The sequence below is a fragment of the Poecile atricapillus genome, chromosome 1, assembly GCF_030490865.1.
Source record: "Poecile atricapillus isolate bPoeAtr1 chromosome 1, bPoeAtr1.hap1, whole genome shotgun sequence".
NCBI classification, from domain to species: Eukaryota; Metazoa; Chordata; class Aves; order Passeriformes; family Paridae; genus Poecile; species Poecile atricapillus.
The window spans coordinates 160,937,467-160,963,046 of record NC_081249.1 but is presented as its reverse complement, the minus strand read 5'-3'; the positions used below and the strand labels follow the sequence as shown (position 1 = coordinate 160,963,046).

The following is a 25,580-nucleotide window of genomic DNA, read 5'->3' as shown; positions in this document are numbered from 1 at the left end:
AAAAATGTTCTTTTTGAGTCAGTATTCCCTATATTTTCAATATGTATATTTTTGTTTACCGCAGAAAAGCTACCGTGACTTAGGTATTCATTAGGTGTGCTGGTAATAGGAGGGGAAGTTTTCTTAAAAGCCTTACCAGTAGGAATTGATCAGGTTTTGATGTCCTTGAATCCTGTTCTTTTTTCCTTATATCTTTCCTGCATCCGATTTCTCATGTTTCTCGAACTTGTCATATCACTGGTTATGATGATTATGGTTAGATTTCAGTCTTTGGTTTTGTGGAGTTAAAGCTACAGAATAGCTGAAGTCTTCATTCATCAGGATGTCAGTTGTCAGAAGGTCAAGTGGGATATGGAAGAATACAGTATTTTGTTCTGTTTATCTGTGTATTCTCAGCGCACATCATCTGCATGTGGGCTTGTTCTCAAACATAATTTTTTGCATGCCAGCCTGCAGAGCTAAAACTGGCATTCCAGACAGATTGTAACAACACAAAAAAGCTTTCTGCAGACTGGGAGTGAACATAAAGGTTTTCAGCTCAGCCCTAGCTACCAAAGTTTGTATTTCCCTGTCTTTGCCAGCCTTTTAGAAGAACTCATAACAATACTCCAGCCTCATGCAGAGTGAAGGTCTGAGCACCCTCAGTCAGTGTCAGTGTCTCCCATACGTTAGACCTGAGCAGATGTCTTATGAGACAAATCTTTCTGAGGTTTTCTCAGAGATTCACAGGAAATTAGACCAATCCTTCCAAATCAGAAGTTGATAAGTTTTACTTGGAAATGAAAATCACTGGCTTCATGAAAAAGGAAATCTTGTAGCTGATGGAAGGAATGGCAGATTTTTGCTAGCTGCAGAAATTGTCTCTGAAGTGGTCCTTGCAGATCTTCACAGATGGGCTGAACAGCAGTGCTAAAGCTGTCCGCAGTGGTTCACGTAAAGACTGAACACACCTAACGGAAAATAACACAACTCTGTCACCTGTGCTTCTCAAAGCACCCGAAAAACAGAAGTACATCTCTACTACAGACTAATTTGGAAACAGCTAGGCTGGATGCCTGACTGAAAGTGCAGGTAAACATCAGAGCTCTTTTCTCAGGATATTTCCCTTGCCTGTCACCAACATCTGTATACCTCAATATAATGCTGCTTCTCTGTTATCCAGTACCATGGCAAACAGTCCAACTCCTCCTGAGTAGACTGTAGTGACCTCTTAATTAACTTTGTGTGACATTGGTGCTGAGCTGAAGTTCAGGTCATCCTGTTTTTATACTGGGATGGATAGTGAACAGATCAACAAGTTTCCCAGCATGATTTTCAGAAGTGGAAGTATACAGTAGGTGAGGGTGGAGAGAAGAAAATTCAACAGATCTTTTTTATCCAATGGGACTTACTATTTAGTGTTGATTGCAAGAGTTTTCTTATTATATGTTTAGTTATGTATGAAAATCTTCATGAGGCTTCCACTTGTATTTACTTAGTGGAAACTTCAGTGGAACTTTCAGTATCTGAAAAGGAATTTCGCAAGTATTATTTTCAGGTTTCTGAAACTCTTAACTGTGACAAAACCAGGAGCTACTTATTAAAGTTCATGATGGCTGCTTAGAGTTTTTTCTGTGAGTTGTTAAGGGAAGCAGAAAAATAATCCTTGTCTTATATCACGATCCACGTCAGTGTGAGGCAAAAGGAAGATTTTCAGGCCACATGGCAGTTCTTTGTGGCTTCTAAAGCATTCCTTAATGTTATTGCCTCTGTTTTGGAATGGATCACCACTCCTTGAGAAAAAGCCTGCTGGGGTGGCCCAGTGGTGCGATGAGATGTTTTTCTTTAAAGGACAGAATTTCCCCTCAACTGACCACTTCAGAGCAACAACAGGAAAAAAAAGTCCATGAGAACTAGGTAAGTTTCCATTCCCAAACTAACTGCGGAGGAGGAAGATCTTCCTGTTGCATTTATACTGTTTTAATCAATTTCATGTTTTCTCCCACTACAGAAGTGAATGTGCTGCTTCAGTGATTTGAACATTTACAATGCCAAAGCAGCCCAGGCTGCTTTAATCTTTTTGTGGCCCCTCCTTCCTCCTCCTTTCTTTGTTTGGGGCCAGGTAAATAGATAAGTCATTACTGAGATTACTGCAGCCTGGATCATTACCCAGAATACCATCTGCCAGTATTTTGTCAAGCTTCCTTCTATTAAAAAGCCATTAGATTACATCTGACATTCATTTATGATCAGCAGATAAACCAGTTCACTTGACAGTTAAATAGGAACCGAAGTAACTGGTTTTTTAATTGTGACTACCACCATATGTTGTAACTCATGATATACTTAATTACTGATCATGCTCTAATTAAACATATCTTAAACCTCTTTGTATTGTCAATAGAATAAAAAAAACAGATGACAATACTTTGATGTGACTTCAAGTTTACTGTAGACTTATATTTTCATTTACATGCAATAAGAATTCAATTTGAAAATATATATAGATGGATAGATAGATAGATAGATAGATAGATAGATAGATAGATAGATAGATGAAGATGTAGCATCTTTTTTTCTGATATTTGGAGAACAAGAACTGTTGTGTAAAGTTGGTGATACTTGAATTTTGAAGAAAAATTCAGAAGTAATACTCGTATTTTTATTAAGGAGAAGGGCTTTCACATACTGTTGTAAAGGTTTTTGCATACATTGGTTGGAATACCTATTTTGAATACAGTGGGCAACAAAAAGGATACTCCTGTTAACTGTGCAATTGTGCTTAGACTATATAATTTTTACTTGTAACAGAATGAAAGAAAACAGTGCTAAGTTTCAAACTTAAAGACTGTTTTATATCACTCTCTCTTTATTTTTCCTATCTTAGTGTGTTAAAAGAAATGCAGTGGAGTGTCCTGAGGATAACTCTATTGGAAATTTAATTACTACATACTACTTAGTTTGTTTTCTGACTCCTGGCAGCCTGAACCAGAGATGCACATGTGCCACACCAGAATGCAACAATCAGTGTGTCCTTCGGGGCAGTATGTAAATTTACAAATAAGTCTAAAATATGATCAAAATTTCTTAAGCATTTATGGGCTTAAAAAAATTAAATGTAGTTAATGTAAATACAACTGATATAATAAGACTTCACAGTTCATATTTTCCATTATTCATTACTCTCTTTTGAAACATAATCTTCTGTGAATTTTTTTTCCCAGAAACCTTCCAGCCATGAACTCTTTCCAAAGTTGTTGGGTGTTTTCATTGCTTTTTTTTTTCTTTTGTGGAAAATGTCAAGACATTTTACATTGCTATTTCAGAATGTGGTAAAGAATAGAGATATATCCACACAGAGACATGCAGATGTGAATTTTTCCCATGGTAAAAAAAGAAGACATGATCACACTTAAACAAAAGGAGATGGCCATACCAAGCATGACTGACATTTTTCATCTGATATTTTGTGCATAACAATTCTGAAGTAGAAATCTTCAGGAAAAAATAACACTCATGTAAACTGCTGAATACCTGCAAATGAGCATTTTTTCCTGAGAAACCAACCACATAATGCAAACTTTAATAGGACTTTCCACAGGCAAGGACTTTATCAGTTTTCTAATTGTAAGGATGAAGGCATTGATGAACATGGAGGATGACTTCTTTAAAGGAAGTATTCCATAAGAAGCCAGAGCTTGTTAAAGGAAAAAAATAGTACATCTCTATTTTCAGATTTTTCTTGCCATGGGTAAAATCAACCCCATGGCCAGCCAAACTTTCATTATGACTATCTGTCTAGTTATTTCTGTAGAATCTTGCTGAAACTAACTTTTTTTTTCTTTCTTCTGTGTTCTCCCTGCATCCCTAAATAGGCAAATTTGCCAGAATATGAAGGAATGAGTGAAAGAGTAAAATCCTACAAGTGAATGTCTCCTTCATGAGAATCCATGAACTCTGGCTCCAGTAATCCCACAGCCTCACATGATTGTTACCCTAAAAAAACATAGTTTGGAAAATGTGTTTTTACACTCTACACACTCAAAGTGTAATATTTTATATAGGACATTATTTTATATAGTGTATTATTTTATATAGGACATTGTACACTGACATTTTAGACAACAAAAAACTTAGATAATTGTGACAAAGTAAAGACAAATAAGCTGTAAACCACAAAATTTTCAGAAAACTCATCTGACATTATAATATTATATTTATTATATTTATATATTATCTGACATTATCTTTAGCTATACAACAATAGAAAGTCTGAAGTTTTAGCAACAATATTTTAGTGATTAATCAACAATACTAACATGATTAGTATTGCTAGTAAGCTAGCATTAAATAATTATTATATTTCAGTGAGAAGTAAACATATTTTTTGGTAAAAGTTTGTCTGGACCTTTAAACAATTAAAATTTAATTTAAAGTTAGATAATATTCAGAAAAAAAGGTAAGAAAAAAGTGGAAAACAAATTAACTTTATTGGCAGCAGTCATCAAAATGTTGTAGCTTTACTTGCCTTGCTCTTTCCTTCAACTGCTTGGAGAGTGTTGGTCTGAAGTTTAGGAGGAGGGTAAACATGAGAGAGGACCAAAGAAGTGAAACAGCCTTGGGATCAGCAGTGTAGCAGTAGAACGTTTAAAAATTTAGCCCTTTCTTTATATTAAATAATTTGGTGTCATATTTCTGCAGACTTATTCCTGAATCTTTGGAGTGTCTCCTTTAAAAAAAAAACCAACATTGCCTTTATAATGGGCAGCTCTCCAAGCATTTGTCAAAAGATCAGACCTTTGTGCACACACACACACACAAAACAATATCTGAACGTGCCCTAAGTAGGTTAACCATTACAAAACATGTTAGACCTCATCTACCTATCTCACACAGAAGAGCAGGTCTGGGAAAACAGTAAAAGAACTGTTTCCATAATACATTAAAAGGATTTTGTACAGCTTTTTTTTTTTTGCATCATTGGTTGGTATCAGTGAGAGGACAAGAACACTCAGCTCCAGTCTTTCTAGGGCATCCTGTTGCAAACTGACACAGGAATACTGGGTGGATGAAGAACTGGCTGGATAGCCTCACACAAAGGCTTGTGGTCAGTGGTTCCTTGTACATGTAGAGGCCAGTGACAAGTGGTGTCCCTCAGGGGTTGGTACTGGGGACAATACTGTTCAATGTCTCTGGTGGGGTTGAGTGCACCCTCAGGAAGTTTGCTGACAGCACCAAGGTGAGTGTTGCAGTTGACACATCAGAGGGAAGGGGTGCCATCCAGAGGGACCTTGATGTGCTTGAGAGGTGGGCAGGTGCAAACTGCATTAAGTTCAACAATGCAAAGTGCAAGGTCCTGCAACTGGGTCACAGCAATCCCAGACAAACCTACAGGCTGGGCAGAGAAGTGATTGAGAGCAGGCCTGTGGAAAAAGGCTTTGGGGTGATGGTTGATGAAAAACTCAACATGGGCCATCAGTGTGTGCTCACAGCCCAGAAAGTGAATCCAGTCCTGGGCTGCATCAAAAGAGGTGTGACCAGCAGGATGACAGAGGTGATGATGCTCCTACTCTGCTCTTGGGAGACCCCACCTAGAGTGCTGCATAGAGTCCTGGTGCCTCCAAAAGGAGGGACATGGACCTGTTGGAGCAAGCCCAGGTGTCACCAAGGTGGTAATAAGGTTGCATAGAGACCTCATAGCAGCATTCTAGTACCTGGAGGGGGCCTACAGGGAAGTTGGTGAGGGACTCTGTCAGGAACTGTAGTGGTAGGGCGAGGAGTAATGGGTGGAAACTGAAAGACAGGAGATTTAGGCTAGTGTTAGGAAGAAAATCCTTACTTTGAGGCACTTAAACAGGATGTCCAGGGAGGCTGTGGATGCCCCAACCCTGGCAATGTTCAAGGTCATGTTAGATCTAGTGGGAGGTGTCCCTGCCCACGGCAGGGGCATTTAGGACTAGATGACCTCTGCAGTTGCTTACAACACTTAACGCTCTATGATTCTCTGATTCTAGAGAGAATTCCCTGGAGAACTTTTTCTAGGGTTTTCTCATTTCAAGGTTTTCTCCTTTCTCCTTTCAAGTTTTAAGTGATGAGACACATAACTACTTTCCATTTGTGTTTACAAGTTCAGTTTACCTTCATATGAAGGTTTCTGGTTTTGTTGGTTTTTTTTTGATGGATAAAGGTTTCTTTCCCTTTTTTGAATTTTCTGAGACACCCAATCTCTGTTATTATTAACTAAAAATCATGCAAACAAACCACAGGCCTTTATCCAGGCTTTCATCCAACCCGATTCTCCCACGTTTCCTGTTTCTCAGCCTTTTCCTTTAAACCTTAGACCACACTGGCTAGTCCAAAATCTATTTTAAAAATCACTTACATATAAATAAGGTTTAGAGTAGTTGTAGGATTTTGAAGATCCCAGGTAGGAAAATCAATAGCCAACATTCTGTCTTTTATAAATAGATATTTCCAAATATAATTGAGTTGTTGTTTTTTTTTTTTTTTTTTTTTTTGGCTTGAGATGCATATCAGCTGACATTTTGTGGCAGTCTATCCTCTGTTTAAAGAAAATATATGAGTTAAAGTTGCCTCTGTAGGTCTTTGAAGAAACTGGCAATTCAGACAACATTGTATTCTAAATACTCACTGAATATATTGTTATGCTGTGGAAGTTGCTTGTAGAGTGTTAGTTGATACTGGTAAGACTTGCAATAAGAATTCAGATTTTTGGACTTATTTCCATAAAAGATGAGAATCTTTCCTCTCCACCACCTCTTAAATATTACTCAGGGAAGCAAGGGAAATGTAGCTATTCCTTTGGATGACTTTTTTATTTAAAAATAAATTTTTATTTCTTCCAATACCACATACTTTCTATTTCAATTCTAATCCTTCCAGGTCTGATGTTATTCCTGGGCAGCTCTTTGTGGATTTATGTAATTACAGATCTCTACCTTTCATACAGAAGGCACAGGTAGGCCTTGTTGCTTAAGCAGCATTCTGATCCATGGACATTTTTCTAAGAGTTTGGGTTTGTTGTTTTTCTGAATAACTGGGGAGCTGCAGGATGTAGGTTGATCAATGGCCCAGCAGTTGGAACCGTGCTCTCTGAATTGGTATTGCACTAGAGATCCTCTAACACATGTCTGGAGACTGCTGCCAGGTGGGCCTCGGTGACCCTGGACACTGCTGAATTTCTGCTAAGCTTGCACAAGAGGAATGGTATTTCCCCACTCTCTTTCAAAGTATTAGTTTGCGCAAATCTCTTTTTCTTCCTTGCATTTGCCCGGCTCTTGCCAGGCAGGGACTCAGTCCTGCATATTACAGCTGCAGTCCTGGCACTCTGGGCTTTCATGTGAAGCTTGGACACGGGCTAGCTCTTGCTGCCCTTCCGTAGCAGGTGGACAGAGGACAACTGCTGACAAGCAGTGTTGAGTGCTGCCTGGGTGGCATGTGTGTGGCTGAGATGTGTGTGGAAAAAGGGTCAGATCAAGTGGAATTGGCATAGCCCTAACCCAAACTTGGAGAAATAGTGCGTCAATTTGCCAGTGAAGACTTACCAAGCCTATGGCTTAAAAACAAATGGTACTATCATTGGAACCTGTGTTCACATATAAGGAACAAAGCACTGCTGTTTGTTTTGTTGGCCCTCAGTTTAAAAGGCCTACAGATTTAATTGGTTTTTAACTGACTCTTGTAAAACTGCCTTACAATGCTTCTTTTTTTAATATTCTGGACACAATATGTTCAAACATTGCTATCCTTTACTTCTTACCCTAAAACACATGTGCACATCTATACACTACAAGGCATCCCATGGTCTTTGTATGTTAAGGGGCTGAATTTCTAACTAATTCAGCTCCCATACAGCTAATTTCATAATGATCAGATTCCCAGAAGAGGCTGACCTGACAGTTTTGTGAACTGGAATAAATGGGACTGAGATTCTGCCATTAGTATTTTGGGAAGTCTCTCATTGCTACCTCAAACAGACACTAAGCCAAAATCAAAAATATTTGGAAATTATGTTAGAAGAACCTTGGTCAGGCATTAAGGCATTAAGGAAATGTCAGGCATTAGGGGAAAGCCCCCTGACTTATTCTTGTCTTCCTTAATACAGGTTAATACCTCTTGCTTGTCTTTGAATGGCAGCAGGCTCCGGACAGGTCCCTTTTCTTGATTATGCAATAGCAGGCCTGCTTTGAATTTCTTCTAATCTGCAGCCCAGAACAAATGGAAATCTCATCAGACCCGTTAAATTCTGGCCTTCCCCTGGGGTTTGTCATTCAGTGAATGTCCTCCCTTTGAGCTCACCCCATAAAATTAATGCCTTGTTCAGTACAGCAATGTTACGGGCTGTTGTTTTGGTTTTTTTTTTAATGAAGAGATAAGGTGGAACTTATACCTAGCCAACAAAAAGCACCTGCTTGGATTAGCCTAGACCTGATCTGTCTTCTGCTGCTTTTGGCAAACAAAAAGATACATGTATGCATTAGCTGGAACAAGCAAGACATCCTCAGATACTAATGATATTGGGTTGTTTGTGTTAGATCAAGTAGGGCTGTGCAGTTCCCCCCAGGGGAACACATACTTTGTGATGCTGGTCAGCTTTGGAAAAAGACTTGATCTTTGACTATTGCTTGTGGCTGGGCCAATCATGATTTTCAAGAGAGAAGAAAAGTTTAGAAAGAAAGTGGATTTTCACAGCAAAATGTCAACCACAGTATTAACAAAGTTGAGAATGGAGGACACTGGGACATATTTGCAAATGAAACCCATAGAATTCTACAAACCTACCCTAGTCCGTTAAGCACTCTATGAGGGCAGAAATAATATGCCCAGTTCTTTTAGCACTCATTTTTTTCTTATTTAATACTAACAAACTTATTTAAGAGGAAACTCTCCCATGTTCCTTAATTTACCAAATAATTACTAATTGCTAAACTAAACCTGAGGCAGTTGTAAATTTACTCTGTCCGAACACAGCAGGCACAAAAGGACTCTGATTCCTATACTAGAGCTTCCAGCTGAGACCTTGGCTGAGGAGCTGCCTCTGCATAGACATACAAGAACAGGCTTTAGGTTTTAGTATTTTTTTACATAAAGGTCTGGACACAGTGCAAGGTATGTGCTCTTGAAAAAAATTTGAGCTATGCTTTAGGGAGAGGGGGTGGCAGTGAATATCTTTTGGGCCTATAATTTCTTTCAAATCTGAAAGGCTATATTGCTTGATTACCAAATCAGTTCCAGAAAATATGGTGGCCAGGACAAGGAAATTTAAAGAGGGTAGGAGCTTTTACTTCTTTCCATATTCATTGCCCCCTAGCCCATTTCTACTGCATTCTGTCGAGAACATTTTTTTTTTTAGCTCAAATATGTTGGTACTTTCAGTACCAACTGATGATCTGTTCTGCCCTGTGAGGGAGCTAAAATTACAGTCTTTAAAACAGCATTTGGCATTCAAGCAAATATCCCACAACAAAGATGATAGTCACTTATCATCCCTTGTTTCAGACTGATTGTCTTCAAAAGTATTCAGCTTAAATCTGTGATGGTCATGGCCTGGGGTGTATCACAGATTTCCTGGCTTTGTCCTCAGGGTTATTGCAACAGTTGTGCTGTGAAGAAACAATGGGGTAGTGGGAAAGGGCTCTTTTATCTGGGGTATGACTTTGCAACTGGTATTTAAGCTTGGATATTGTGTATGAGGAGACTTGGTAATGTGGCTACAGTTAAATGGGTGCTTTACCTCCTAAAAAGTGGAGTACTTTCAAAGATAGTTGTTCGGGGGGTTCCTAAACGACGTTAAAAATCTGGGTGACTTGCTTTGCATTGATTAACATTTTGAATATGTGCACAGGAAAACCTGAGCGCAGAATCAATCACTAGGTATTTTGTTAAGGTTAGACAATTAATTAGTTGTAGTGATTAATTACATCTCACCTCTTAATTCCGGAGCAATTAGAGAATCATACTGTTTTACAAAGTAATTCCCATGCCTTTCCTTTATTCCTCCACACTATTTTCCCATAGACCTCCTTGAAAGCTCAAGGGTGGACATGCTGTTCTCCAGCCTTTAGTCAAGATTTGCAAAGAGTCAGCTGTGCATTTAATTTCTGTCCTTGTTCTGAGACAGTTAGTAGTTTAGCCTGGAGAGCCAAATAGCTCTGGGGCAAAGTAATTGGTCTCCATGCATGGTTTACAACTAATGCTACTGTAATACAGAAGAAACATGAAGCACTGAATGTTTATTTCCGATACTATGGCACTGTGGAAGTTTGATGAGCTTGCACTCAAGCAAGTAGGATATGTTTGAGATATGTCAGCTTCTTAATCTGAAGAGTCTACATGATAAATATGAAATAGTAGGCTAGAACCTGCAAAGACATCTCCTGTCTTCCCCTTATGATACAGCGCTTTCACACTTGCAGAGAAGCGAATTTCTATAATATCATATATCTGTCATAGAGAGAGGAATTTTTTTTTCTCCCTCTGTTGTCAACACAAAAAAAGGGATAACAGATCTAAGGGTAAAAACACTTTCAGATTTGTGTGTTCAAATTGAAGCTCTGCTTTTTCTTCAGCTGGCTAAACTCTGTGATTTGCACTTTGGAGTTCCTCAGCATCAGTTTATTAATGTATGTTTTCATGCAGGGAAAAAGGGCAGGAAATGCACAGCTGAAATTACAGTTGTTTGACCTAGTTTGTGAAGTCCTAGGCAGTGAGTTTGTCAGCCTCTCAAATCCATCTCTGTGAGAGGAGTCACCTTTAAGGGATGTGTTAGTTGTTCATGTTGTGTTTGATTTATGAGAGAAGATTCTAAATCTGGTTTAATTTTGGGATGCTGAAATAGAAAGATGTTAACAGTCTGAAAAAACTGTGTCAAGTGAATACAAAGAAGAGAGGGGTCAGGGGAGAGGAAATATTTAGGAAGGTAGGCAGGATAAATGTAAGCAAAGGAAAACTGAGATGGAACATCGTAAGAAAAATCCTGAAATTAAAATGTGTTCAGCTGAGTTGCAAGTACATTTTCATAATCCTAGCTCTTTAGGACAGCCAATATTAGAAGAGAAATACACAGAAACCTACCTAAATATCTATAGGGTCTATCTGTAGATCAAATAATCTGCCTACATACATTTTAAAGCACTTCTCACTGCACTACTAGAAAGGGACCAGAGGACAACCTGCTGAGCCACGGAGGTGGTCTACATGGCCTGTGTATTCATTCTGAACAAAAACTCTGGAACCCAGGTCTCTTGCTTTATCAGATAACTGTGAGCACTTTGCCATCCAAATAGGTGGGATTTCCTGGCAACACAGCCTTATAAAACTTTTCTAAACTGTCCTAAAACTTTTTCTACTCAATGTTTCCACATAGTCTTACAGCTATCTGGACTTAAACTAGATTTTTAGATCCCCAAAGCTAGTTGAACCTGAAGGAAAGTGGCATCACCACTTCTTCCTCTGCCATGTGGAAAGCACTCATAGGTCATCATATTGCAAAGTTGAACTTACCACTTGGTTTTCCTGTGTAAACCTGATGTATGCATTAAACCCGATTTTTTTGGTATTTTTTTACAGTGTATTTTTTACAATGAGGGTTTGACTTTTCTGCATTGTATCTAGTGTGGGCAACAGAGTTAAAATTAGCTCCAGTACTGGTGGGCTAATTTTCTTTTAATTATTATCTCCTTTGTCTGTGAAATAGTGGCTTTAAGCACTGAGGAAAAAGTAAATACGGGTCCTTTCCAGCTTTGGAGGGTCAACAAATTTGCTAGGCTTGAATAATTTTATTTTATTAAAGTTATTAAAGCTAACAGGCAGAATTTCGGCATTACCAAGGTTTTGTATAATACTTCTATTCCCTTACACACTGCCAGTTGCTAACAGCACTGGACCTAATCTGAGGCGGCCCAGCTTCTGGACTCTGCAGGCTGAATTAGTTGAAAAGGACTTAAGACACATTGCCCAAATATGAGGCTTTTTTTAGATGGTAAGTCACCCTTGCAGTTTAAGGCTAGAAATGGATCCAGACAAACATCCCTGAACTGGAGAAGAAATATGGACACAAATTTTGAAACTAATATTTTTCTCTACTGGAAAAGAACCCCCTAATTTTCTATTTATCCTGTTCCTCCTTGCCCTAACAAAGCAGTATTTTTCTGATCATGTGAATTTTATTTACTGACTACCAAGTAATTGCATGGTGAGTAATTGGATGGCTCTGCAGGACTGGAAATGGAATTTAAATGGAGTGCTAAACCTGTAGGTGAGTATTCCAGCCCCGTGCTGTCCCAGCAGTGAGGGCAGGTTGCTCCCAGTGTGGTGGGATTCAGCCCAGTGGAGTCAAGTGCGCTTTGCAAGGAGCCATTTAGTTCTGTTGGCAGCCTTGGGGAAGGAGCAGGACAGAATGGTTCTGAGGAAGAACGTCTCCTACTAACTACCCATTGTCTGGATGGACGGTATCTATGGCTATCTCTGAGAACATAGAAGTACTTGTAGTAATTGAATGTCAGTTTGTTCATGCTGAGTACCTGCCGAGCTCTGTTATCTTTCACTGACACTAGATGAAAATTAAATATTTGATTTAGCTGCAGGACCTTAAGTAACTGCCTGAATCACTGCTGGAAAAGTAAATAAGATTTTAAAAGAAAAATTGGTAGCACAGAAAATGCCAGAAGGAAGCAGTACTCAGCACCACTTCAGCTGAAAGAGGGGAACAGTTCCTGCCATATCTTAGCAGTGGATCTTTTCTTTCTGACCCAGCAGCAGTTGATTAGTTACCCTGAGCTGTTGTAATCTACACCAGGTCTCTCTAAAACCCCTGGGTTTTTTGCTTAAGGAATGATGAAAAAATGCAGCCCAGCTGTCATGATATACAAATCTAAAAGAGCAAAGCTTGTAAAAAGAAGCCCAGCACAGAGAGAGCTTTTAATCATATAAATAGAACTTTTTCTCATTTTCTTTTATTTTTCTTTTTGTTTTTTAAACCCCATGGACCTTTTCCCTCCTATAGTTTTTTGCAAGTCTTCTTCCCGTTGTTGCTGGGAGATTTAAAACAAACAGTCAAACAACCAAGAGTGTTTAATGAACTCTGAATTGCCTTGCTATTAACTGAGAGAATTTCTAGGTTTCCACTTCCCCAACTGGCCTAAAATCACAAAAAATAACCTCATTTTGTTATAATCCTGTTTCACAACTGCTTAATTCTACTCTAGACTGGATTTTTCTTTCTTAGCTCTCATTTTTCCCCTATTACACATGCATCCACTCTTCCTCTGTCACAAACAAGCTTGCTCACACACCCCCACACATCCATGCTCACATACACCAGGAGTGGCTTACAGCTCAATTTGAAAGATATTTCTTGACAACAACAACAACAACAAAAAGCTTTCATTGTTTCTGATGTGGAGCACAACTAACAAAACAAAGGAAACCAGAGTGGGCAGTAAAACTCTTGGGGTGTGCAAGCTCAGTTGTGGGAAATGTGGTGTTAATTTTTCTTATTTTAAAATCCACTAATGCCTCTCACAGAACTCAAAAGAACATTTTGTTTACTTAAAAAGTAAAAAAAAATAATCTGATGACTTCGTTATATGGGATTTATTTGGATTCTTTCTTTTTCTTTACTAGGAAAGTTTGTAGGAAAACAGGATATTTGTCTCTGAAGAGGTTGTCTGCTACTTATTTCCTGCATAAACTTCCTGTTCTTGCTACTTCAGAAACTACTGTCTAATCCACTTGTGTCCCAGTTTAACTCTGTCATTGTGCACCTGGTCCCCAGACCATGGACTTCAAAAATTAATTAATTCATTCTGCCATTCACCCCTGCTCTTAATTTCTTTAGCATCCACTGGCTATCTCATGTGACAAGATTTTCCTCACTCTTTCACTCTTTCTTTCCTTGAATAACCATTTTGTTCACCTCTCCCTCAAATTTCCCTGTTTCCTCATATGCCATTCTTCACAGTGCTTAAATTTGAACCGTCTGTTGAAGCCTGTGGAAAGAAGGTCCTTGCTTTTGTGGATGTTTCAGCACTGTCTCACTGCACACAGAAAACCCACAGCCTTGAAAATATCCCTGGAAATTTGATTTCCTGGGGTTTTTGACTTTGTATCCATTCCTTTCATCCTCTAATTAGTACACTTGTTATGAGCTTACTTTAGTTTAGCTAGTCTCTGTGGAGTGTGGGGGTGTGGTAATACCATGCCAAAACTATTTTTTTATTTTATTATTTATTTCTTTTTAATGTGATAAAATGCCACTTTCTTCCATCAGGGCAGATTACACAGTCAGCTGTGTATTAAAAGGTCAATGTACAAAAACCTTATAAAAGTATCGACCAGTCTGGAAGCTAGTTGTTATTTTTGTAATGCCCTGGTGACACAATGATTAAACTGATTAAGCCATAAATGATGAGGACATCAACTTCTGTCAGTTCAGCTCCTGGAATAGCCCTCCAGCCCCCAGTCTCCCAGTGTTCTGGATAAATGTGCTTTGAGTTCGTTGTAAAACACCAGGTCAATGGACTGCCGAGTACTCAAACAAAGCAGAATGTCCTGGCCACGTGTAAGGCCAGCTCTCCTGCTTGTGCTGCCACAGGTGAAATCAAGGCGAGGAAATGTGAGCAGTTGGCAGACCTACAGCAGATGCCATCTCAGTTTGTCTGTGATGCTGAGCTGTTCCTCTCCACTGGTGACATGCTTTCCACTTCTGCCTGGCTATTTGCCCGGCCGCTCATCATTATTTATTGTGCAGATAGTCTTAGGTCTGATACAATTTGCTCTGGAAAAAGTTTCTAATTCTTTGTAGAACATAATCCCAGGGCAACAGCTTCAAAGTATGTGAATGTATGCAACACTAGCTACTCTGGCTACTCTGATGGCTCCAACAAATGAAGCTAAACATTGAGAGCATTTGAAGAGTGTGACAAGTGGATGGTAGTGGTGGCAGTGACTTGCTTATTACGCATGTCACACCAGGAACTCTGCACACCAGCTTTCTGCCATCTGAGTGGTATGCCAGGACTCGGGGCCAAAACTTAATCCTAGCTGTTTAAGGACCTGATTACCTGGGAAATGCTCCTTTTTTGTAGTGTCACATACCCAGAGCTGGTGACGAGGGAGCTGAAGTGGGAGTGCGTCAAGACGACGTTTGTGGCAGCACACTCTGTAGCACAGCCTGCGTTGGCTCACTTGCTAGGCAACCTCTGAATGCTGCCTTTCTCAAGTGTTTGGGAGGAGGTGAGCTGATCTCCTTTTGAGCATGGCTAGAACAGAGCAGCTCTGATTCTGAATCGTTATTCTGCTGCTGATTAATTAACAATGGGAACAGTTTATTCATTAACTGAACTTGTCTCTTTTCTCTGCTTTAATTTGGAAGAAGCAATTAAGTACTAGGGTTGATGAACCAGAGTGTAAATACACAAACAGCTAGTCCCAAAGCCCTGTGCCTTTCTTTATATAAGGAGGGTGTTAACACCTGTTTACCTGCAAGGTAAACTTCCTGCAGCTCTCCTATTAGGGCTTTTGGGGATGAGGCTATGGAGAGTGAGCAGTGTGGGTGCAGTGTTGGCACCCATACACAACAGAAGCTGGGCTTGGGCCAAGATCAGTTTGCAGATACAGCTGGTGCATCAGGCCCTGCATGGATTTAGCAGTTGCTGTGCGTCTGTAGAACTAGTAATGGTACACAACAACCTTGCATGGAAGGAATTTCATTCTCATTTTTTAAATATTTATAAAAGCCCTCTTTGTAAATGCAGCTACTTGTACTTGCTGCAGTAGCAGAGAGGATTTTTTGCTATGTATGTAAGGATCACTAGATGTGTCACTGACATATGTCTGCCTTCTGGATGGAAGGCAACAGCCTTTGTCACCATTTCCTGTGAACTTTATGGCCTTCTGGTCTCTTGCCCCTCTCCAATTCCTAACACTCAGAAGGGATGAGAAAAACACTACCAGATGAATGAGCAACTGGTGTAATCCTGCTGAGACAGGATACCACTTTCAAGTTGCATGTGATTGAAATTTGTGATGATTTCCACCCTTCTGGGGATCTGCTGGCCAGCTATAGGCAAAAAATGGTTCTGGGTTTGAGATATCTTGGCAGCTGGAGGGATAAACTCTTGAGCGGTCATTAACTGATGCAGACAGACAGAAGCAAAAGGAAAGCAACTCAAGGGGAGTGAGATATGTGCTTTTCTTTGAATTTATTCCTTAGCTGCTGTTTCTTATAATGGTCCACTGATTCTGCAGTTAATTTTGTATAGAGATTTTGTAGTTTCTTTGTAAGCTTGAGTCTCATTTTTTCAGGAGCGAGTTCAAACATTTAGTCTTGGTCTTGAACTCTCATCTGACAGATTAGGCACCTGCATTATAATTATGACCAGACATTTTCTATTCCCAAGGACTTCTCTTGTCTCTTTCTCATTGATGCCTGGAAGAGTTTATTAACAGCCAAGGGAGTTAACAACTGAGTTACTTCTTCAGTCCTTGGTGAGATGAGCTTGTGAAACTGCAGACTTGTTTCACTGTTACATATTAATGGTTAAGAGTGTGGTAGCACCAAGAAGACAATACAAGAATTCAAACTAAGCCTCCACCTGGCAAATGCCCTCCTTCTATGCTGGACAAATGTGTGATGAAAGAGAAGAAGTAAGGAAGAAAGAGATGGAGGTACAGAGGGAGACAGCAGCAAAGATGCTGAATAATCATGTCTTCCAGTCTCTTCCATAAGCCTTGATCTCTTCAGCCCTATTAGAGAGGATCTTGTTGGCAATAAAATTAGAAACGGAGGCTAAAGACTGGACATACAGTGGGAGAAAGTGGCAGCTTGAAACCTCAAGACACTTCTCTTGTGCCCTTTGAAGAGGGACTGTCACAGCACTGATGTCAGAAGAATGAATATGGATTTGTCTCAGAGAACCTGTGCAAAAGGGTAGCAGATGAAGGATCTGAATCTCAGTGACACTTCTGTGTCTGACACAGCTAAAAGAAAAATGGATTCTTTAATTAGAGGAGGCTTTCAATTACATAAATTGCTGGTGCAATGTGTGGTCAAAAGCCTGTATGGAATAGGTCCTTCAGATTGCTGAGCATGCTTTCAAGACAAGATATTAAGGATAGATGAAACATGATTCAAAACTGTCATGTAAAGATGCACTACAGTCATCTTGCCGTGAGACAGATGAAGTTTGTTAATGGGCAAGGAGTGCATTGACTCTGGTCTCTCTAAGGCCCTTACTACAAATTATTTTGACTTGTGACAGCCACAAGCTGAAGTAATAAAATAAACCTGACCCTGCATGCAGCCTATGAACATCTCTCTTCTGCCAGACTACCAGACAACATGCTTTCAGATGTCTCTCCTAGGGCAATTGATTTTTGATAAGCTTTTTCTTTTTTTTTTTTTTTAATCTGGTGACATACCACTTGCATAGGTAAGATGTTTCACTTGGATCTCCTCTTCCCATCCTCTATGTTGTTTATGCAGCAGACAGCAGCAGTAGTGCTGTATATTCCATCCTACCCTGGAAATCCACTATGTGGAATAAGCAGAGGGAATGAGCAAAGGGAAACTCAAAGTGTAACTGGGCAGTTGGACTTAAGGAAAATAAAGAATAAATGTTTGTAAAAGAGCATGCATGTTAATGATCAGCCAGAGTTGAGAAAATATCAAGCTCAACAGTGATTAGGTGTGACAAACTCCCCTTTAAGAAGGGAATTCAAGGCTTACTTTGTTAGGATCAATTCCAGACCAGGATTTAGGCATCATGACTTTCAGTAAAGGAATTCCTTCCCTCCTCCCCAGTTCAAAACCTTGGTTACAGCACATGAACGTACAGGGCTGACTTTGGATCATTACGTAATGAATTTAGGTGTCTAAGAATAGCAGTCACACTGAATGGAAGGGATGAGAGAAAGTCTGATCCAGCCAACTGGCAAGGGGATGAGACCTCTCACTATATTCCCTGGATTTAGAGAGTAATCTCAGAGGTGGCATTTTGAAATGGAGATTCAGCTTCTGAAAATGCTTCTGGCAGATAAATGCCTGGCCTGTATGCTTTAGGTAAAAACTGCTATTTTTTCATAAAACTTGTTTGAAGGAGGAGCCTTCAACAATCCTTGTTTCATACCTAGATTATTCATTCAGGAAGTGTTAAAGATGAGAATAGACCGTTTGCCTGCAATCATGCCATAAATAACTCTCATATGGGACAACTTTCTGCATTTCTTGAGCCTTGATCATTGTGCACAGATTCATTGGAAGGCAAGTAGAAATACAGTATAGTTGAATAGTACAATGCTTACACCTTGAAATTGTTCATAATTTTCAATTATTTACTTGTTCCTTTCATTTTGAAGGCAAGAGCTGTAAATTCATACAACTTCATGAAAAAATAAGAGAAGCTATCAGATGCTAGTTAACAAGTTCAGATCACTTTCTCAATGACAAGGTTGTACTTTGAGTGTTAGAGTGAAGGATAAAAGTGCTGGTTTTTCAACTAGTATAGCAGTAATGGGACCCCACTAATGTCTCTAGCGGCATAAAACGTGACAGGTTAAGGAACAGATAATGTAAGACATAAAATGGCATAACTATGTCAGTTCTTCTGAGCAAGCAATATGACAAAGGATAATTCAACAGGAGAGCAATAGACTGGCATGCAGCTTGGTTGCCACAATCAAATAGACTGAAAACCATCACACCCTCAAGAGGCGTAATTTTGCTCTATCTTTTTCTCTGCCCAGGAGCAGGGTCTGCAAAGGCATGTTAGATTTTTTTACCATGTCCTTTCCTCTCTTTACGTTTACCTTAGGGATGACACAGACACTTGATCATTATGATTTCCAATGACTCATGCTCAGCAACACAAAGCCAAATTGATTACCAATCCGTCCTCCAGGAAATACTGGTGGGTATCCTCAGGAATCTAGGTTAGGTTCAGGTAAACATCTCTCACACTGGTTCTTCTGATGGCTAGAGCATTTCAGTTCTTCCTGCTTTCTGTTTCTAACAACAGAAGTCTTGTTCTCAGTTAAATAAAAAAAGAATATACTTGGTAGGTAAAAAAATCCAAACAACAAACCCCCAACAAAACCTTCAAACAGAAAACATAATGATATACCAGAAGAACCATTTATGCATTAAAATTGGTTCTCACTTTTCCAGAAGGCATCCGAAGCTCATTAAAAGAGGCTTTATTTTAGTGTGGTTGTGGTTTTCATTTTCTCTCTTCTTAAAAGAGCTTCTGTCACAGACAAATCACTTTCTTTGGCATTTTCAAGCACATATTTCCTAGCAGTCATGCTAATACCATCACAGGAGGGAGGCATTTAACTATTGCTGTTTCACCTCTATCTCAGCAGTGGCAATTCTGACTTGGAATTGCCATTGAATACAATTTTTCTGCAGGGAAATGTAACCAAAATAAAGCCCTTGCCTTAATTAATGAAACCAATGAACTTATGCAATGACTGATTTCTGCACTATGCAAATCTGTTATTTTGCATGGTTGAATTGGTGGAATACAAAGATATCTCCAAGTCAAGTAATTGTGATATACCCAGGATGCAGCACACATGCTTGAGATTTTGTTGCAGGCTACGATAAGGATCAGATCAGGGGCAAAATTATTTAGTAATGGTATATTTGCACCAAAGTGGTTGATTTCACCTGAAATCTGCCTCTATTGTCTGAGTGCCAATCTGTGATGGCCTTATCTGCAGTATTCACTATGTACTACCCTTATTCAAAAAGTTTTAAAGTCAGTGCAAGGGTTCTCTTTGCTTTTAACAGTTTCGTGTAAGGCTCTGATTTGAACATGTATGGGAAGCCTCAATTATAGCCTTCATCTCCCTGCTTTGAAAAATGTGGTCTTGGCTATCCAGCATGAAGAAGGCTTCCTTGGTTCCAAAAGCTGGATTTTTATTGTTGTAACCCTTACAGGCAATGTCACTCAGCAGAGTCCTTCAATTTAGCAAGGTGCTTCAGATACCGTCTTAATTTTAAGTCACCTTACGAACCTGTGTAAATTGGGGATCATTGTTTGGGTGCTTAAAACCAGGTAGGTTCTCACTCAAGTCCTTAAAATGCAGAATAGCCATACCCACATCTAGTAGTCCTCATAGATACTCCATTATTAACTACTACTGTAGTACTGTGGAATGAGGATGGGACCCTTTGGCCCTGAGGCATTCTGTTGAAGGATCTGAAACAAAGCACTTACATGGCAGAGAAACACAAGAAAGAGATGGTCTTGGAGGGAATACCTGACAGGAATGGTGTTGAGTTAGCTCACAAGATAAACAAGCATTGGAATGGGCACACAGGAAAGTGCAGAAGTAGTCCACAGCTGTGGCAGAGGGGTGGACTCTCTCCCTCTAGAGAGAGAATTGGACAAATGCAAACACTTCATGCAAGGGCAACATTTTTCGTACTTCTTGCCCCAGTAGTACCACCTGTATTTTCAGATCTCAATGATCTACCCTGGTTCATGCCATGCTTCCCTTTAGGGAAGTGCTGCAGGACTAAGAACTGAGGGTTATTGTGCAGATGAGGGAAGATGATAACTGCAGCACTTGTGATGGAGCCTGAATAGATGCTGACTAACAAGAAATTCCCCATTTACTCTGTCTTATTGACCATCTTGTCAAGTCACCACTTTCATGAGACCCTCTTTTCATCTCTTTACAGGACAAGACTAGTCGTCTGCCTTCTAAAAGTATTGCAAGGCTAAATTATTTATTTTCCAGAAAAAATAGTTGGTTTCAGCTTCAGACCTATCAAACATTCTCATGGTTCTTGTTTGTACACTAATTTTTTCAAAATGTATGGGAGATGAGAAGACTGAAGGTTAGTGGTCCAACACAAATTTTAGTGGTTATTACTGTAGCAAATAGTTGGATTAGGTAAGCATATGAACAAGATCTTTTTCTTCTCAGCACTTTTTTTTTTTCCCACAGAAGAATGTGAGCCACTCTTTATTAGGTGTAAATTGTGTATTACTATATCAAGAGATTGATGTTGATTTACATGGGATCATGGCTTGGCTCACTCAAGCTCTGCTCCACTTTGCTGCACTGCTTTGTGACTGCAATGAGGCAGTCACAATTCTCTTGCAACCCTGTTCCTCGCATCTCCCAGGCCATGGTGTTTGTGTTTCCTGGTTTTAAAGCACAGTGTCTTAATTATGGTCAGAAAAAAAACACAAGGGAAGGGAATGTTCTGATCTGTCTTTTAACTGCAGTTCTTACTGGTATTTATTTCAAAGTAATTATAGGAATGGAAATTGCTATGAAAAAGTGGCCTTTTCCTACTAATAAGCTCAGACACTTGTGTGTATTTGGGACAAATCTGCAGACCTTTGTTGACACAAGTTTTATTGCAAGCCATATTTATTTTCCAGCCACTACTGTGAAATAGCCTTGCAGCAAGGGTTGTCTTCAAGGAGAGGAGAAGGGTAAAGAACCAGAGGGACTTGCAGTGCTAGTCACTTTTTTCTTACTCTCTTATCACAGGCAGCTTTTGCTGCTGAAACTGTGAGCCTCTCCTGCCCCCTCGTGCAGACATGCGAGCACTGCCAGTAAGTCTCTTGCAAAAGTTTGCTCAGAGAAATGGCAAAGTAAAATAACATGCCAAAGGGCTTCGAGATAAAGGAGTTGTGCTGAACAGTGTTTTAGAAAGGATAGCCATATGAAGACAGTTGTCTAGTCCTGCACTGGAGTATCCTCCAAGCCATTAACAAAGAGAAGTTGCTTCTTGAAAACTTGGTTTTCCAGTCTGTGGAACACATAACCTTATGAAGGTCTGGTGAAAGTCTGTTTATGTGTCACATTCAGATTTGACAATAACTGTGTCCAAAATTTTAATCTGGAGAACGGTATCTTCAGGAATTCAGCATGGATGCATTAGTTAAGCCTTTCTACTCTACTGCTTCTCTCTGCAGGACAGGTCTCCCATGTGTATTAAGCCTTTACTGGCATGTTGCTGGGCCCTGATGCCACCTGGTGCTTCTTACACCCTCATTTTGTACCCAGATGTCTCAGGCTAGACTTCTGTTCCTCTGGCCTGTGTCACTCACTGCACTGAGTTCTAAAATTTTTTTGGGTGCCCTTAACTGAAAAAAAATTATCAAGATAAATATCAGAAAGTTTGTCAGAAATGGCATGGTGATCACAGGGTGAGAAGCACAGCAATACCTAAGCTTTGCATTCATATTTCAATGCACAGTTGAATGTACCTGCACCAATACTGGACTTTATTAGAAAATTGGACTTTATTTAGAAGATGATTTGTTTTATTTTTCTCAGTGCTAACTTAGACAAAATTTTACTAAGGTTAATGGGAGTTCAGCTGGGCAGAATACAACTGGAATCAGGACTGTGGTATTTGGTTGTTTTGTGTTTTTTTCCTAATACAGTCAGGGTCAGAGTGGATTGATCTGTGTTCCAAAAATATCTTTGCAGAAGATATTGAATTACAGCAGCAGTTTCCTCACCTTATTTTTGAGGACCAAATTAGGTTATATAACTAAATTTGAGCAAACACATACTGACATTGTCTGTGGTATTAGACACCCTATTTTGGGTGCAGCTTAACTATTTTAGGGAAAAGAACAATCAATAATAGAGGACTGATTAAGAGCAGAGAAGATAAGTAGAATGGTCAGGAATACAAGTCCTTTAATTCTTTTTCTAGGTTCTCATCCTGTAGGGTTTGGATCTTTTTCATCATCTTTCTCTGCATAAATGAAATTCTAACATAAAGGGGGAGCCCTTTCAACTCACAACAAAAACCCCAAACCAAAACCAAAAGCCAAAACAAAAGAAAACAAAAACATAAAAAAAAAAAGAGAAAACCCACAACAAAAAACCCACCAAACAACACAGAGAGGAAATTCCTTCAGTGATTTCTGCAAACAGACTCTTAAGAGCAGATTTATAAGGTCTCCTAGTCTCTAAACTGGCTTTGCTTACTGGAAAACATTCTTGCAAGCAGCAGGGCACCATCATGTTGTACAAGAGAGGGGTGATGGTGGGGCACTTAAATAAACAAAGTCACGGAAGAAAAATCCACTCACAGTTATTAAATATGAGGATACAACCTCTGTGTGAAGAGTTCCCTGATTGCTGAAGCCCATGTCTTTCTCAAGGGAAGTATAACAATAATCCTGCTATGCTACTTCCCTTCCTAACAAGTGATAGCCACTGCCAAAAACCAGTTAATCAGGTAACTGATCTTCTGTCTGGTCCTACCATTCTATTCATAAGGAGTCTCTTAATCTGAAACCCAGTGAGAGTAAATAAGTTGTGATTTATAAAGAAAAAAAAATAAGTAGAGAGTAATTCACACATTCTTCCCACTACCCAATAGATCTGGTTACAAATGTAGAAGTAACTATGAAAACAGAGAATTGAAAGCCACAAAGAGCCATAAATGGATTCATCAGATCCAAATTTTAAATAATTCAGCTTAGAAAGATTAAGTGGTGGTGGTGTTGTTATTGCAACTTTTTTAAGGCCTCAATTAATTCTAGAGAAAGAGAGCCAATGCACCTTTAAAACTTTCTGCTTAATCAAGTATAGCGAATGCTCATTTAATGATTGTCTTTTTGTACCAACAAGAAGTAACAACGCTTTTAGCAAAAGAAATGGAATGAGAGAGAAATTGCCTAATCAGCCCTACTCATGCAGTGCTTTGTGAGAGAGATTATTGAATTTTCAGTCTCTGCAGAATTTTAATGAAGCTCTGTCTTGCTGGAAAATCCAGCCCTTTGTCAATAAAGTTCAATAACTCGACCACCCATGTAATAAGATGTACTGCCTGCAATCTTTCACTTGCCAAAGTCAGAGCCCTGCTGGAGTCTCCCTGAAAGTTGGAAGTACTCATTTGTGTTGTGTATTTTCCTACAGTCTTCATGCAGTGGAATTTGTATTCACTGTAGTGAAGGTGTTTATAGTGAGGTAGAGAAAAAATTTAAATTTGTCTCAATGTGCTGGTTGCTATCCTAATAGGAATATCGCCCTGTGGAAAGGTAATACAATGAACCTGTCTTTAGGACCATATCTGTCACAGCAAAACTCTTCATTAAGTTACAAAATAAGCAACAAAGTACTGAGGAAGACAGAACTATAAGTAAGGAAGTGAAAGATGTTTCAGTAATGTCTGAGCTGAGGTGAAAAATTAATGGGGAGAGAAAAAATCAGAAGGTCACTAAACAGGAGAATACCTTTGCAGCACTGCTGTTTGCTATCAGAAAAGTGAGACCACTAATCTGCTAAACTAGACAGAGGAAATTTCAAGGGATATTCACAAAACCCTCCAATAACCAAAAATCAAAACCAATCAAAACAAAGCCCAAATGAATAACAATAAAAACACCAAAAAACCCAAAGAAAGAAATGAAGTTAATTTGTCTAGATTTGTATGGAGTGACTATTATGTATACATTAAATTTTAAGTTTAAAAATCAGAAATCAGAAATTGCAGGGATGTGAGCAGGCTTTTTTCTATGGAATAACTGGCCACACTGAGGATCTCTGTGTTGCTAGTTTCAAACAGAAGTTCTATATTTCTGGATTTACAGAACCTTTTGTTGATGAAAATTTCATCGTGGCACTAACTTATTGCAGTGAGAAATTGTTTTTATATTAGCTACGTGTTTTTATATTAGCTAATTTTTTTTTTTTTCAGTGGAAAAACTTTTGCTGAAGCAACTTCTATACCAATTGCTCTCTAACTCTGGACTCTATTCCATGATGAGCAAGAAAGGAATTAAAATTTCTGAAGAGGAACTTGTTTAAAGGAAAATCCATAGATAGCAGTGGGGAGTTGGGATTTGATAAAACCAGGAGAAGACTCAGTCTCCTTTGATGAGAGGACACAAAGTTATTGAAGATAATGTTAATAAAACTAGTGGGGTAATATAGAGAATAGCACAGAAGCAGATCAGCCACAGGAGAAGAAAACTTAGAATCAACTCTGCCACCAAGGTTGTGATGGAAGTGAAGAAACCTGTCGAATATATGGAGAGCATCAGGAAGTGTGAATATTTTCTTGTCCCAGCTGCCCATAAATGTCTTTCAGACAAAGATTTACATTAAATGAATCTAATACCCCAAAGTTAGATGGATAGAATAGACAGAGAAGTAATTAGAGACACCCAAAGAATGAAGAATTGGCAGCCAAAGAATAATAATGCAATGGATGATGTTTGCTTTATAGAGAGAGCAGAAGATCAGAAAGGTTTAAAGCAAATTCTTATAAACTATGGAAATCTGTCAATTAAAATAGTGTGAGTAGCTGGAAATGTTGCAGACTGCTTTGGAGAAGAATGTTTGTTTGCTGCCTAATAAAATAACCTTGTGGAAAGATGCCAAAAATGCATTAAAAGTTTCTCAGTGACTGCTCTGGCTGAAAAAGGACTAAGGACTGGTGACCCTAGTTTTGGATAGCTTTTAAGCTGGGTAGGTGTCTGGAGTTCTTGCTACCCTGACCAAAATAGTCATCAAGTCATCCAGGTTAAAGGAGATGTGAGTAATAAAGGACTTCTTTTCCAAAACTGCTCACAGGTAGCATTATAATC

At 39.1% G+C, this 25,580-nt stretch overlaps 1 long non-coding RNA gene across 1 annotated transcript; it reads left to right on the top strand.

The window, feature by feature from the left end:
- Positions 1-4,985: 4,985 nt before the first annotated feature.
- On the top strand, positions 4,986-25,358 carry LOC131573775 (uncharacterized). The gene is made up of 3 exons (XR_009276240.1): positions 4,986-5,218; positions 6,883-6,958; positions 24,689-25,358. It is a non-coding gene; the product is annotated as an uncharacterized LOC131573775 (long non-coding RNA).
- The last annotated feature ends 222 nt before the right edge of the window (positions 25,359-25,580 follow it).